General features: G+C 35.9%; 1 protein-coding gene across 5 annotated transcripts in view; it reads left to right on the forward strand.

Annotated features, from left to right (window-relative positions):
• The first annotated feature begins 766 nt into the window (after positions 1-766).
• The window catches only part of LOC101745812 (RING finger protein nhl-1), a 122,180-nt gene continuing 106,569 nt past the window's right edge, over positions 767-16,377 (forward strand). For 2 of the 5 annotated variants that reach the window (XM_038012398.2, XM_012689564.4), the window contains exons 1-2: positions 5,677-5,819; positions 9,727-9,801. The gene's annotated coding sequence lies outside the window, so the exon portion shown is untranslated. Of the gene's footprint in view, positions 996-5,676; positions 5,820-9,726; positions 9,802-11,600; positions 11,667-16,377 lie in introns of those variants that run through there. The other 3 variants (XM_062669646.1, XM_038012399.2, XM_062669647.1) reach the window with 3 other exon arrangements.

Consider the following 16,377-nt stretch of genomic DNA (forward strand, 5'->3'; position numbering starts at 1 on the left):
AAGAGGGTAGATATGGCGGAATTCTGTAATTTGGAAGAAGGAATGTGTTTTATTTCGATTTAAAATAAAACAACGATTCCTATTGGCTATAGATGTGACAAAACAGGTGATGCGATAAGGGATTGTTGTAAAGCTAGGAGCAGACTAATAATTTAAAGTGAATTAATTTTAATTGAAATTTTTATTATTATAATTTATCAGAACTAGGTTAAATTGAGACTACGGGGGTGGTAACTAAACTAACTAAAAACTATTATCTACACTAATCTAAACTAGCTAACTAAGGCACCTACACCCATGTACTCTAGCCTATACCGATCGGACTGCCAGTTCGGGCTTAGAATTCAGCCCCTCCTAACCCCGAAGGGTAGGGGAGGACTGGGAACGGACGCTGGTGGCCAGACTCAGTGACGCTAACGTAACTCAATTTTACTGGTGGTAGGACTTCTTGTGAGTTTACTGGTGGTAGGACCTCTTGTGAGTCCGCGCGGGTGCCACTACCCTGCCTATTTCTGCCGTGCAGCAGTGATGCGTTTCGGTTTGAAGGGCGGGGCAGCCGTTGTAACTATTCTTGAGACCTTAGAACTTATATCTCAAGGTGGGTTGCGCATTTACGTTGTGGATGTCTATGAGCTCCAGTAACCACTTAAGACCAGGTGGGCTGTGAGATCGTCCACCCATCTAAGCAATAAATAAAAAAAATCTCAGAATAAAGTGAGCACGCAGCTTTACAGGTATGAACGGCACCTACCCGCAATTAACAAATGTTAGGATTTGAGAGTGTCGATCTACTCACACGTTCCCGGGTCCCTCGTCTGTGCTGCTGGGAACGTTACCGTGACGGCAGATAGAAACACACTCGCGTAGGATCACTGACCGCACAGCACCCAACACAGCAAGGATATCCTCGACGCACCGGTGTCCCGGGCAAGTCTGTTTGGAAGATTGTATAGCCGTATTATAATACAATTGAGACTTGGAATTCATATCTGAAGGTTAGTGACGGCTTTGCATTATGTCTATGGCTTAGGAAATTACTCTAGCGAGTAAATCGTAATATAGTTCAATATTTTATTTACATGTTTGCTTATTCCCTTTGTGGGCAGACGATCGAGTATTCGGCCCATTTGATGGTGAATGATTACTGTCACTTGTGGATGTCAATAATGACAAACTCTGTTTGAAGATGGTCGTGTCATAGCATTCAGGACACACCGTGCATGGGAGTTGATCCCAAAGCTGGATGGTGCTTCGCAAAAAATATCTGGTATAGCACTACGTATGAACGCGGCGTTTCCAGATAGTAAGGATGAACTCTGCTCCGATCTCAGGAGGTGCATGAAGGGATCAACACGAACAATTTCTCAGAGCCCTCCCATTTACTCATGCACCTCTAGTTCACGTATCAAAATAAAATGGTGTTTTACCATCAATGTTTGACGTAAGAATTAAACAGGGAATTAGGTGAGAAACATTTCGCACTGAACATTGAAACCGTAAACATTATTTACTAAAAATCGTCGAAGCATTAAAAAAAACCTAATTAAGACCTCCGGAGCGAAAACGAAAATTAACTCTCAAAGGGAATTAAATAAATCTTTTGGACCCTAAAAATTAATTCAGACACGAAGCATGCGCCCTTTTCAACGTGTGACCTATTTTCGGGAGTTCTCATACTTATAAAGGCATACTGATTTTTGAGGGCGAAGGTTGAATTAGATTTTCGTGTTAGCTTTTTGTGAATTTTAATTTACGTCTGCGTGAAAGCGACAATCAAATTTTTTAATTGTAACTAGCTGACCTGGCAGACTTCGTAGTGCCTCAATCGATAAATAAAAGACCTAAACTATTGTATAAATTAAACTTAAAACTAACAAAAGAATCCGTCCGACGGGGGACATCAAAGGGGAAACAAAATTGTTATTTTAATTTAATTCCGAGCATTTTCATATTTATCTACCTTTTAAACATTCTCTGGACTTCCACAAATAATTCAAGATCAAAATTAGCCAAATCGGTCCATCCGTTTTCGAGTTTTAGCGAGACTAACGAGCAGCAATTCATTTTTATATATAGAGACTAGCTGACCCGGCAAACATTGTTTTGCCATATATAAGATTTCTAGGGAATTTCTAGTGTAGAAAAAAAAACTAACTTATTGTAAGTGTGTAAGGATGTGGTAAATGAGTGAAAGAGGTATGTAGTGCTGTGAACGAAGAGGGAATATATAATAAAAATAAGAAAACCTCATTCAATCACATAATACCTCATTATAACAAAAAAAAGTCCAAATAAAAAAAAAATGTTAGGGGTGGACAACCCTAATCACTTAAGGGTATGAAAAATAGATAGTAGCCGATTCTCAGGCTTACTGAATATGCATAAAAAATTTCATGAGAATCGGTCAAGCGGTTTCGGAGGAGTATGGGAACGAACATTGTGACACGAGAATTTTATATATTAGATGTTAATTTTCACGCCCCTTTCTCGTTATTTTTTTTCATTTAACAAACAGATGAGTTTCTCTTTCACTGGGCTCAAAATAGTGACCGGATACCTTAACTTCCAAAACGAATTAACTCGCTTTAGAAAGACTAAGAAGAAGACGAAAGACTTAAGACGAATAATTTACCGTCCTGTCTATTTCTGGGTAGGTACCACGGCCCTCTCTTTTTCTGCCGTGAAGCAGTAATGCGTTTCGGTCTGAAGGGTAGGGCAGCCGTTGTAACTATACTGAGATCTTAAAACTTATATCTCAAGGTGGTTGACGCATTTACGTTGTAGATGTCTATGGGCTCCAGTAACCACTTAACACCAGGTGGGCTGTGAGCTCGTCCACCCATCTAAGGAATAAAATAAAATAAAAAAAGACTATCTTTTTCGTTACCTCACTAATGAGGATCGTGATCATATACATATAATTTGTATCCATTCACTTCTGACCCGCGCGAGTTCAATAGATCGCTAAAGAACCTCTCCCGTTGTATCTACAATATTATTACACCATCGCGTGAAGTCAAATTCACCGAATTCTTATCGGCTTATACCCTTTCGAATCTACGTAATATAACTTTTAAAACATATCAAACGATATAATGTAGGGTCAAATACTACAAAAGTTATCTTGTCGGATGCGAAACGCCATCCATCACGGCGCTGCGAAGTAGCTACGAAGTTAATCTCTATTCAGTCTAGCATTCATAACTCATTGATAAGCTCCCAGTTAGAAGCTTTTTGCAGATTTGTGGGTAGGATAAGCTTTCAACTTAAAAGTTTCGCTTGTATTTTAGTTAATTCGTTTATTCATTTGTCTTATATTTAAATTGAACGTATTTTAGTTTGGTTATTTCGAATAAGAACTAGTACCAAGAATATTGTTAGAAACATCCTAAAATTCAAAATAAAACACAAAATATCTCATTTAACCCTACTATTAAGGCAAACCTTTGCATTTAATACCAGTATTATGCCTAACGCTGCCGCAAACCACTCTGGGCTCAGGCTTCCAAAACACATGCCGATTTCATTTATTACTTCTTGCAAAAAGGTTATACTACATAATATATATATTCGTAGTGACACTGCCACACATAACATATGAATCAATAAAAAAAATCTATGCGTATGACGTATTTTCGCTTGAGAAATATTCAGTCGATTTGTCTGATTTTTTGTTTGTCGTGCCGTTATTTTTATTTTTTCATTATTTGGAAATTCTATAAAAATATTTCTTGCAATTATTACTAGTCATAGTTAAAGCCAAGCCTGATTGGGCTTCACTAGTAATCTTCACTTAATTTGGTAAATGCTTAGAAGTTGAAATTGATTATTTTGATTCTTCATGGCCCAATATTTTTTTTAAATACGTGCTTGTATGTTTGCTTCTTTGTGTTGAAGATGACCGTCTCTTGAAACTCTTTGTCATAGTACCATCAAGTGGGTGGTAGGTGGCGAGAGAAAATCTTTAAGAATGATCTAAGAATCGCTTAAGAATGGAATATTTCATACATTTATGTGCTTAAGTTCAACAACGGTCTGCGTTTTTTAAAACAAAAAAACAAAACAAACAAAAAATTGTTTTAAACTAAAATGTGTAAAAAAAAAAAAATCTTAAAACTTTTCATGAAAAAATTATACGAAACGAGGTACTTAGCATTGATGTAAACGAAGTCCAAATTCAAAGTTCCAGCGAAAATTTTGAATATTCAAATTGTTTGTGATTAATTTAAAATAATTTACAGCAATCGCTAAATTTGCTCCAAAAATATTATAGAAATTCGCAATTTATTTAACGTTCTGAATTCAAATAAATAAATATGCATTTATTTTGTGTGACTGAGAAGACTTAGTTTGGCGAACTTTTGTAAGTTCAGCGGTATATTCCGATAATGTAAAACAGTCGTAACCCACCCTTCAAATTACTTTAATTTACTAGTGGTGGTAGGACCTCTTGTGAGTCCGCGCGGGTAGGTACCACCACCCCGCCTATTTCTGCCGTGAAGCAGTAATGCGTTTCGGTTTGAAGGGTAGGGCAGCCGTTGTAACTATACTGAGACCTTAGAACTCATATCTCAAGGTAAGTGGCGGCATTTACGTTGTAGATATCTACGGGCTCCAGTAACCACTTAACATCGGGTGGGCCGTGAGCTCGTCCACATGAAATAAAAAAAGTTGTGGAAAGCACAACAATTAATTTCTAGTTCAGTTAATTTATATTTCGAAGGCAAGTGAGCATACGGCCCGCCATCAAAAATACCAAGGGCGCAGTTAAGTCGCCGCCTGCAACTTTGGACTCTTCAAAGTTCGTTCAAAGATGTCAGATACGGCGATCAGGTATTACCCTCTATGGATATAACAGCAAATAAGCTTTAATACTAAATGACAATTTTTAGCCGATACGATTGGTTGGATTGTGTGATCACTGAATCACGGTGAACCGAATAACTCCTCAAATGTCAAATAGTTCAGTCTGTGATCGGCATCAAACTCTTCCTTGTCTCGACGAGCTTATTCCAATGCGGATAAGGTTCACAATCGTTCATTCGTAAAAATACAGACGCATCGCCCTTAACATGAGGTGGCTGGAAATAGACGCGAAAACGTGTTGTTATTAATGTTGCGTGTAACTGAATGATTTGAATTTTTGCGTGGCTAAAATTAGTTAAGTGACGTCACATAAGTAGTTATATTCCATAGTACTGGCTAATAACTTACAGCAGTGGTTTCCGCTGCTTACGCTGTCAAGAGTCCGTGGTCAACATGAAGTCGATCATTTTACTGTTTAACTGCCCAACCCTTTAAACGCCACATCAAGAAAGGTGCTTCTTAAATAGTCTATAGGTACATAGAACATTCTTGTTATTTACAAAAACTTTCTTAATATTTCTAAAGCAGGCAGCGGCTTGGCTCTGCCCCTGGCCTTGCTGAAGTCCATGGGCGACGGTAACCACTCACCATCAGGTGGGTCGTAAGCTCGACTGACTACAAGGGCAATAAAAAAATATATATCTCAAATGTTGAATGTATGAAAATTTTAATTTCATCTTCGAACAACTTTCTACGTAATGTCACGTAACAACCAACATTTCTCGAACACGTCACGCGATTTTGAACTCTATTGTCATTAGATTATTAACACCTTTGCAAATTATCATAAAAAAACAGGATTCAATGACAGCGGACGTATAAAAGCACTTCTGATATCTAAATGCGCTCTTCGTGTGAGTGAGTTCTCCTCGTCTTTTTTTAGATTTCAGCTAACGTATAACACAGTCAGTCAGTACCGCATTAGTTTCGTTGTGCTAGGCGAGCGCACAAACGTAAGTTTGAAAACTGTAACAGATACTAGTTTTAAGCCAACGATTAAATTTTGAGGCAATTATGAAATTTTGTGACGAAAGTATCAAAAAAAAAAAAAACGAAAAAAAAACGGCTCGTAATGGATGGTGCATTTCAAAATTCGAATTTAGAAATAGACTTCACTAAAGTTACGTGAATTTAAATGTTAACTAAAAACAGTTTAAATTCGAGATTCTTAATGGAATTAAACAGTTATGATAAATTATTTTTTTTTTAAATAATACTTGAAACGGTACGGGTGTTTTCAGATTTCGAATTCAGAATAGTTTTAGGAACAAAAAGTAAAATAAAACAAATTGAAGATGGACAGTTTCAAATTTAGAAATAAGTGCAGTTTTTTTTTTAAATATGGTTTGTGATGTGCTTAAAGAAACTGTGTTCATAAAGCCAGTGTTGAGTGACATTAATCTGATGCCATGTGGTGTTTTTTTTTGTAATACTTAATTCATAGATTTATTAAGTGAAATAATTTAAAAGAAACGTTTTTAATCTATTTTTGAGATCGTAATGCCAGCATCGGTCAGTTACTGGTTTAATTAATTAATTAATTTAGTTATACGTCACGGATGAGGAACCCTTTTTATGGTAGAAGTTTCAAATTGATTGTATCATCACTGTCCTACATTTCAGAGGAACGCAAAACTGTTAATTATGTTGTTCAGTAACTCTAAAACACTTACTTAATGATCATAGGTAATTATCGTTTTTAATCGCGCGGCTTAAACATTTACCTTCATGTTAAATACATTTAAATTGCCAGTCGTAATAAATTGCGTCTAATGTTACTCCGTAACCTTTGAACTTGAGCTAAAATAACGATTGTGCGTTGAGATTCTCTCGTCGCGTAAATAACTGACCAAGAAGTAAGTAGCAAGTAGTAGAAGAAGATCCAGAAGATCCAAATCGCAGACAAATAGTAAGATGTCGTATTTTCTTCAGCTTTCGCGAGTCTCAGATAAAATTAAAACTGCTTTTTTTTATTGGTTAGATGGCTGGACGAGCTCACAGCCCACCTGGTGTTAAGTGGTTACCCATAGACATCTACAAGGTAAATGCGCCAGCCACCTTGAAATATAAGTTCTAAAGTCTCAGTATAGTTACAACGGCTACCCCACCCTTCAAACCGAAGCGCATTGCTGCTTCACGGCGGAAATAGGCAGGGTGGTGGTACCCACCCATGCGGACTCACAAGAAGTCCTACCACCATTTCATACCGTAGTTTTACCATTTAGTCTCGCGTTTACAACTATATTCATTTAATGGTTTCTAAAGTTTTGAAAAACTTTACAATTTTCGTATGACTAAGACGCTTTATTTTTTACTGACCCATCTGATTTTAATTGGTTAAATGGAGCCCTTAGACATCAACATGGTAGATAATGGACTTGAACCATGAGTTACTAACTCTCAGTGCATTTGTTCCCAGTTGAAATAGGTAGGATGCTGGTTCCTTTAGGTGCGGTCTGAAAAGACGGCCTACTTCCAGCAATTATAGAAATAAAAAAAAAACCGTTTATAATTTTTATTACACGATCTTATTCGTTCAACGTGGAAGTAATTCATGAATATATTTTAAGTACGTATTTCATTATGAAAGTTAGTATGTGCCTGAGGGATTCGAATCCGTTACAATCGCATTGCTTTATACTAATCCTTCAGTTGTCCTTTAGGCCACGACGACTTCCTGTTATTAGTAGATATTTAGATATTTTGCTATCTACCGTATCTTTGTTTGGTAAAATTTATTATTGAATTTTACGCTTTAATTATAGCAGAAATAACTGATAGCGTCCTGAGGTTTGTTCGACTTGAATTCGTGAAGTTACAAAACTTATTTTCGTGATTTTCTTCTTCTTCTTCTTTGTTTCCACCTTATCACACTAAGTAGGGTCGACACAGCGTATTTTTCTATTCCATTCTCTTCTATCAGCCGTCATTTCAACACTCACTCCTCAATCTCTCATATCGTTATTTACACACTCCATCCATGTGTTCATCTGTCGACCTTACACTACCTTGCACTACCATTTCCGTACATCTCCTAGTCACATGAATCTCCTCTCTGCGCATCACATGTCCATACCATGCTAACCGTCCGTTTTCTGAAATCAATATTTAAAAAAAGTAGTGTTGGTTAGTTGAGAAACAAAAACAGGCTCTAGAGTTTAAAAAATCTTACAAAGGTAATACGCGCAACTCAAAACTAAATCAAGACAACGACCTCGGGTTTCTTTTTGATTTGCAATATATAAAAAAACCATGACTAAAAGCGACAATAATATTTCATTCATTCATTCACTCTCCGAAAATTGGCCAAGTCCAAACTTTAAGCGTGTCAAACAAGCATACATTAAATGGCTTTACGTTAATCCAGGTTCAGCGGCGTTCAGTCACTGGTTACGTTACTAAAGCCATGTACATACGTAACGATATACAACACTTACGTAATATATGTATATTGTGATATGTAATATCTTACCTTAGACGAGAGATCGGTATAGGCAGTTAATAAAAGGACTTCGCCATACTACCCCATGGGAATTTTAATGGGAATTACAAGCTTGCTGCATCTCGAAAAAAATAATTAACCTGCGTTTCTTTTCTTTTCGTTCTATCTTTATCATTAAAACCGTAATTAGGATTGTTTTTGAGAATAAAATAATAACAGTGGACAGGTTACACATAGTCATCTGGCCCCAACCGGGGATTCCCTATAATATGGGTACTAGAGATGGTTATATGTACGTACTTAAATACGTTCAGGGGATACGTGTATAAATCTCTTAAACATCCGGACAAGGAAGGAGCAAACAGACTTGTTCATCACATGATCTTTGGCAGTATGGGGATCGAAACCTGTACCCTTGGTACAGCAGTCAGAATAATTCCTGCACCATCGAGTCTGGCCTACTGGATTCTTAAGCAACCACACCCCAACGCCTAACTTACACTTTAACATCATGTTTTCATATGGGCTGCCCAAAAGGATCGGTGTCAAAAATGCACAAATTTCGGGTGCTTACAACCGGGTTGGGTCTCACTGAAACTCATAGACAGACATTTTTTCCTATTCCACACACATGCTATAGCACAGTTACGCAAAAGTAAACCTATATCCTTTATGTGCGCTTGAAAAAGTTTTGTTATTATTTCACTCGATTAACTAAGGAGTTCAAATCGGTATCAATTTATTTTTATTTCTCCGTTGATTTTGTATGGGAGCAGTTCCAGATATGGCTGTTAGCAATAAGGCTGCCTGAATTAATTTATCAGACTACCCTATGAAGCCTCTAATTCTTGAAAATAATACGTGAAGCAAAAACTTTGTATCCCTTCTTACGAAAATTGCGCGGACGGAGGAGTATGAAATTTTCCACACTTATTGAGAATATAGAGAAGAAGTGCAAAACGCTAATATTTTTTTTAAATAATGCAAAAAAGATACATTAAATCAATAAAGAAAACACACCCTACCATGTATTTGACAAACACACGCATGCATACTATTTATTTATTGTCAAACTTTTGTTCTTGACGTTTGTGGTCAAATTGAAAATAGATTAAATATTGTTTGTCTTTATTAATATTTTTCTATAGTGTAGTCTTGGCGAAATTTGTGATTATAGAAGTATAATAGTCTTTGAAAATACAATCATAATAGTGTACAAACTTACAATTCCAATTAATTATAGTCTAGTTTCGACTACTGCGGGACCTCTAGTTCTTGAAAATTCATTAACGCATCGTGCGTTCATCCAGCCAAACTAAATTTTATATTGGCTATGTTTCATAATGACCAGAAGATTGAAGAAAATATGCGGCATATTTTTTATATCAAAATTAATATTCAGTCTTGGCGTATTTCAGGTGCGCCGCCACATAGTGAGAAGAATAGGTGCAGAAGTGTATTTAAAGAAGATGCCGTCTTTTTTCACATAGTGGGTGAGTATAATTTTATATTCGAAAATGGAATTAATTTAGCTTTGATTAAAACTACAATGACAGCTTTTTTATTTTTTTCCAACATTTAAAACGAAAGTTAGGTTATATTAATTCTTTTGGTGTACAAAAACACTTAAATGCCAATCTCGTATTGTTTTTTTTTTAAAGATGGTTTTTGGATATGGTAACACTTCATTTTTTTGGCGGGATCGCGAGGAGTGAAATTGTGTGATTTGTTTTATTTTGTCTATTTAGTGTTTCTTCAAGTTTAAATGTGTAATAACGGTGGCTTATTAACTGTTTAATATCTGCTGAAATGTGGGAAAATGAAACAAAGCCACTGGACGTAACTTCTCGGAATCCTCCAAAAAGTCAACTGAAAAATCTCAGTAAATGACCACCATTTTACTGAAATTATATTTCATCCCATATCATCCCATATCATCTCATTTAATTTCATTCCAGTTGATTAATGTCTCAAATTAATCATCTTCATAAAAATAAGAATATAAATTAAAATAAAATATGACTTAAAGGTCTTAGTTACCAGGTCATAAAATCTCTTAAAAAAAAAACAAATAATCACTGCGAGATTAATGCTTCTATCACTAAAAGTAGAAGTACCTTATTTGTGGAGGTAGGTATATAATTCACTGCTTAGAAAGCAACAATAGTTGTAGTAGGCTAACTTAGTCCAGAGTCCTTACATGCGTAATGAATATGGCCATTAGTATCATCAAGTTATTTTTTTATGAAATTGGATTCAGATTTTTCAATGGTTTATACAACTTATGGTATCCATTAAAATTCTGTTGCTGATCGTTCGTATTGCCTTGAAAATGAAATATTAGAACTCTGTATTATCTATTAAAATTCACGATTTCCAACATTTCGAGTATTTTAAATTTTTAATTCTTAAGCATTTCTAGGTTTTAACGGTATTATTTTTATATATATAACGGTATTTATTTAACGGTAGGCAGCGACTTGGCTCTGCCCCTGGCATTGCTGAAGTCCATGGGCGACGGTAACCACGTGGGCCGTATGCTCGTCTGCCTACAAGGGCAATAAAAAAAAAGATGCTGATCTTCTAAAATATATGACACAAAATAGCATAAATCTCTGCTAGAGCTGGTTATTGATAATTTGTGGCAGACGCTTAATTCTTCAAACCTAAACACCATGGTCTCTCTAATAAAAATACTTGACAAGCTCCATTATACGACGCAGTAGAATAAGTAAGTAAGGGAAATGGATAGTGATGATTTACTCCCCCGACACCGTGGTAATTTGATTTGAGTAACTATTGATAGCACGGCATCATTACTTGAGAGACAACAAGCTTTTGCACAAATAACGGTAGCAGTCCGAGTGATACTAACCTCATGTCGAATAGTGGACTCAGCTAATTACTATTTATCTATACTTAATTTATAGAATGCTAATCGACTTGGCCAACAGCTCAACTAACCATCGGTCTATAAATCATATATTTTCTATGTTTTTTATTTCTTAGGTGGGTAGACGAGTCCACAGCCCACCTGGTTCACTGTTTACCGGAGCCCATAGACGTCTACAACGTAAATGCCGACACATACCTTGAGATATGAGTTCTAACTTGTCATAAAAAAAAATTTAATACAACGACTGCCGAAGTGCATTTCTGCTTCATGGTAGATATAACTACCCGTATGGACTCACAAGACGTCCTACCACCAGTATATAAAACCTTTCAAATCAACTAGCCATATATTATTATTACATATCAAATTTCTCGAAACTTTTTTTTTATTGCTTAGATGGGTGGACGAGTTCAGAGCCCACCTGGTGTAAAATGGTTACTGGAGCCCATAGACATATACAACGTAAGTGCGCCACCCACAACCGAAACGCATTACTGCTTCACGGCAGAAATAGGCCGGGTGGTAGTACGTACCCGTGCGGACTCACAAGAGGTCCTACCACCAGTAAAGAGTTCCCCCAACAATAAACTTCACCCTGTATAGAACTAATTTACAGAAATATGTTACAAAAGTTATTGTTGCTTCAATGATTATATAAAGTTACGTATATAAACATGAGTCAGCGCTCTGAATCTGCACCTGCTTCCGTCTGCATTCACCTGAGTTCATGCCGATGATATTTCGTACATGTCTATATTTAGACTCAGTTCTTTAGTGTAATAGTGTAATGATCTATTATTAGAATGTCTGCTTGCCAAAGTTTTTAAATTATCTTCATTAATACTGCTTAGCGTATGATTCACCGCTTACTGTATAATTCAAACTGAAAATTGGGCTCACCTATTGAGTTTTTGGTGCTCTACTTAAGACATTATGTCAATATTACTCATATTGGAATCATAGTTATCCCGCCAATACTACACACATCGATGCTTAATAGCAACACTAAACAAGCCAACAGTTCACTGCTGCTCAGGATAAAATAAAAAAAGATAAGATTGTGTAGCAATTTTAAATGACTTCTAGCTGGCCCGGCAAACCTTGTTTTGCCATATAAATTATTTCTAGGAAAGATAAATAACCTAGATATTGACTGTAGCGCCATCTGCCGGGCTGATTTGTAAATCTAAACCATTCTCAAGTCCATCTGAAGGTACACAGAAAATTTTATTAAAATCGGTCCAGCCGTTTAGGAGGAGTTCAGTGATAAACACACGCACATAAGAAATAGATATAAAGATTAACTGGGAACTTTGACTAAGGTGGAAGTCCCTTTTTTTCCTGTTTCTCGTTTAGCTAAATAGATTAGATATATCTATGTCTAATCTATTCAGCTAAATCTATGATATGTCTTCAATTACTAATTGAATAGACTAGACATATTTAACCACATATCGTCAATTACTAAAATGACCTTACCCTAACTTACGTACTTCTAAATATTCTAAAAATCCAGTCAAACTAGCGCGTCTAGAAAGATCAATTTGTCAAATAGACGATCGTTTGAAATAGCGCCAAAGTCAATTAACAGTGATGTACTATTAGCCTTCAGCGAACTAGTTGTTAGGAGTTAGCGAATACGTATGACATTGGAGGTAGATTTCGTTATTACTTGTTTGCAAATACATTCTTAAGGTTGAAATTGTGTAATACACTACACTTCACACTACACTTCACTACAGTGAAGTATAAAAATATGATTCAAATTTAGTTAAGCTTTTGGCCAAAAGTTTTGGCGAGCCGTTAACAGAAATTTATAATTCAGTTTTGTTAAATCTTTTTTTTTTATTGTTTAGATGGGTGGACGAACTCATGGCCCACTTGATGTTGAATGGTTACCGGAGCCCATAGACATCTACAACGTAAATGCCGCCACCCACCTTAAGACATGAGTTCTAAGGTCTCACTTGTGAAAGTACAACGGCTGCCCTGTCCTTCAAGCCGAAACGCATTACAGCTTCACGGCTGAAATAGGCATGGGCTCCAGTAACCACTTAACACCAGGTAGGCTGTGAGCTCGGCCACCCTACTAAGCAATAATTTTTTTTATTAAGATTATATATATATATCCTGAGCTTCATGTATTTTTCGTATTATTATATTTAGTATTTTATTAGATAATTTTATGTAAATACCTAACTTGCGTTTAAAACTAATTAATTTGTCACATTCTTAAGTTAAATCAAGCAAAGTTATTGTATGTATTGCCACCGTAAATTTTCTTCCCTGTTCCCTCTTCTAGATATTCCTGTTCATACTCTGTTATTTCCGTAATGCTATATGCACAATTATTGTTCTATATTTTAAAATAATTACACTTGGCTCCAATACTATTCACTATGAATTTAAAAAAAATGATGTACGATTATTTTGTTCGTAAATATTTATATTTAAAATCTTTATACAATTTTACAGAAGATCTTATTGTTCGAATGTACAGCAGTACAATGCTATGATTGTTTTAGATTTTTCGAGTATGACAAGCGAACCATTACACATTTTATGGTTTACATTGCATATAGTATACTACCCGTTAATTTGTGCAGAATTCCAATTAGTAACGTTTTCCATTTACAACTGTACAAATCATTTGGGTAGAAAATTTGTACAAAATTGTATTGTACAAAAAAAAAAAACAAATTAACGAAAGAAAGCCCTAAAGCAAAGAAATTTTTAACAGAAATCTCCAAACGCTTGGAGGAGGTTACACATGATGCTAAGGCTGGCTGGTACTTTGCACAGAGAGTGAGTCTGGCTGTCCAACGAGGCAACGTAGCCAGTATCTTGGGGACTGTGCCTCCTTCAAGCGCGTTGGAAGATCTGTTCTACTGTGTGGGTTGAGTTATGTTAAATTATTTTGATTTGACTTTTTGTTAATAAACGAGATAAAAATGTAAAAAAAAAAACGAAATAGGTACATGCATCTAGCTCTGGAATTTCTTCAATGACTTTTGAGAAATTTTGTACTGTTGATTATAAAGTAGCGTGTAAATTACTGTTTGATATTGACACATGAATACATATTAATTATGGTACAGAACAGATCGGCGTTCAATAGCCAATCAAATATCAGCCCGATGTATTTAGGCAAACAACACAACAAAATTGCGAGTCACACAATCAATTCTCAAAGGAAAACGAAGTTAGAGAACTGATGTTTTGTTCGATTACAGTAGTGGCTGAGCCAAGCTGAGGCGTTCTGGGAATCTGCAGCATTCCGTTTTCCCATGGGTCCTAAACTCAGGGTCGGATCCAGGTCAAAACCAAAAGCGTATTGTAAACATTCGGATTCGTGACCAAGTTTTGAGTTCGACTAGTTCTGAGGTCTTCAATTACCGACGAATGAGTTTCCTGTCTGCCTCTGAATATTTCGTAGTTAAATTATCCTGTACAAGTGTATTTGTATCTATGGGGTTTTGAGTTTAGAGAACAATTATCCAATGTAAATGGAAAACAATTCTCACTTTTAATGAAAGATTTTTTTTATTGTCCTTGTTTGATGATTGGGCCATTTTATTTCATCACAACGTATTGTCTTCAAATACATTAGGTTTTTTTGTTACAAAAACGCTTATTGTCTATTAACAACATTTAAATTTTGTCTATTTTTCGGTAAGTGCTAACCAACGTAACATTATGTTCAAAGAACTTCAATTTTTTTACGACAGAACATTAACGACCACAAATTGGCGACCTAACATTCGTTCGACCATGGATTGTGCCCATAAACCACGTAATCGAATGCGGTTCTGGCATGTGGCACGTATAACCAGTGGCCAAAGCCAATTGTGCGGTGTTTCATGCCAGTTTTCAATGCACATAATGAACTTTCGGATTCCTAGCACGGTCCACTGGAACCGACTATTAAGACGAACGTTTTGATGTGGTAATTTCGGTTTGATTTAGTAGTAGTCATTCATTTCATTTGAATTTGACAATATACCCGTTTGTTACTTCAATATAATCCACACTAATGCCAAAAGATTGCTAACAAGTTTGTTGACTGTGAGCAACGGCAAAATGCTTACAAAAAAATCCTTAACAAATTGAAAGGATCTTTGCTAATGGAGTCATTCAAAAACTATACACGATGACTTTCATTGAGAGATGGGTAATTTTACAACAATAAAAATACCATATCGTCAATTCTCTATTCTATGTAAATACGCTTTAAACAAAATTGCTTTAACCGTAGCCAAACGTTGTTAGATATAACATTATTACCGGGTTACGAAACTAGACTTGTCATTGTCTCGTAGGAAATTTTATTCAGTTCGATTCCAATGAGAATTCATAATGCAATTCTGTTTATCGTGAAAGATTTTATGTTCAAAAACGTTGGTTTATTTTCTTCTCGTTTGGAAATAAAAATAACATGTCTCGTAATACCGAAACTCGACAGACGACAGATGTTAATAACATAAACCTAATAATAACTACGTGCTCACGTATAGTTAGTTATTATTTACATTTATTATATTAATTTTACGACATAGTTTCAATTTTATTATTTGCGTTTTAAAATTGCAGACGGCTCAAATGTTTCACGGTTTTCATATAGACAGTACAGAATCGTGTGGCAAAAGGGACGGGGGGGGGGGGACAACCAAACTGTCGGAGGCCAGTGGGCCGGCCCAAATACCGAGGGAGGAGTACCTGCTGTAACTCCATGCTATCCAACGGCAGGAAACTGCGCAGGACTGCAAGGAATCGCGTCTCTTGGTATCGAATTTCAAGATCCAGTTTGGGTCGTTGCTCCAAAGCAGTTAGTTTTAAATTTAGACAGCGGAGTTTACGTTGTGATATCTGAGTTCAATCACTTCCTTTATCTGGTAAAAAATATACAATCACTTTTATATTAATGTAGCTCATATATTTTTTAATCCCCTAACTTCTCTAGTGACCTCGAAGGTTCATACTAGATTCAGTGAGCCAGCAAGCGAGCTCACGGGGCTCTAACCTTTGGAGTAACTCATGATTTTACATATTTAGGTTTGATTTAAAAAGTGATGAAATTTCTCTTTTTTTTCAAAAGGTCTTAAAGCAAAAAACAGGCACCCAAAACCACATTATTATTAAAGTACTTTCTGAAAACTCAAGATAATACTCCATT

Source organism: Bombyx mori, chromosome 8 (assembly GCF_030269925.1).
Source record: "Bombyx mori chromosome 8, ASM3026992v2".
In the NCBI taxonomy this organism is placed as follows: domain Eukaryota; kingdom Metazoa; phylum Arthropoda; class Insecta; order Lepidoptera; family Bombycidae; genus Bombyx; species Bombyx mori.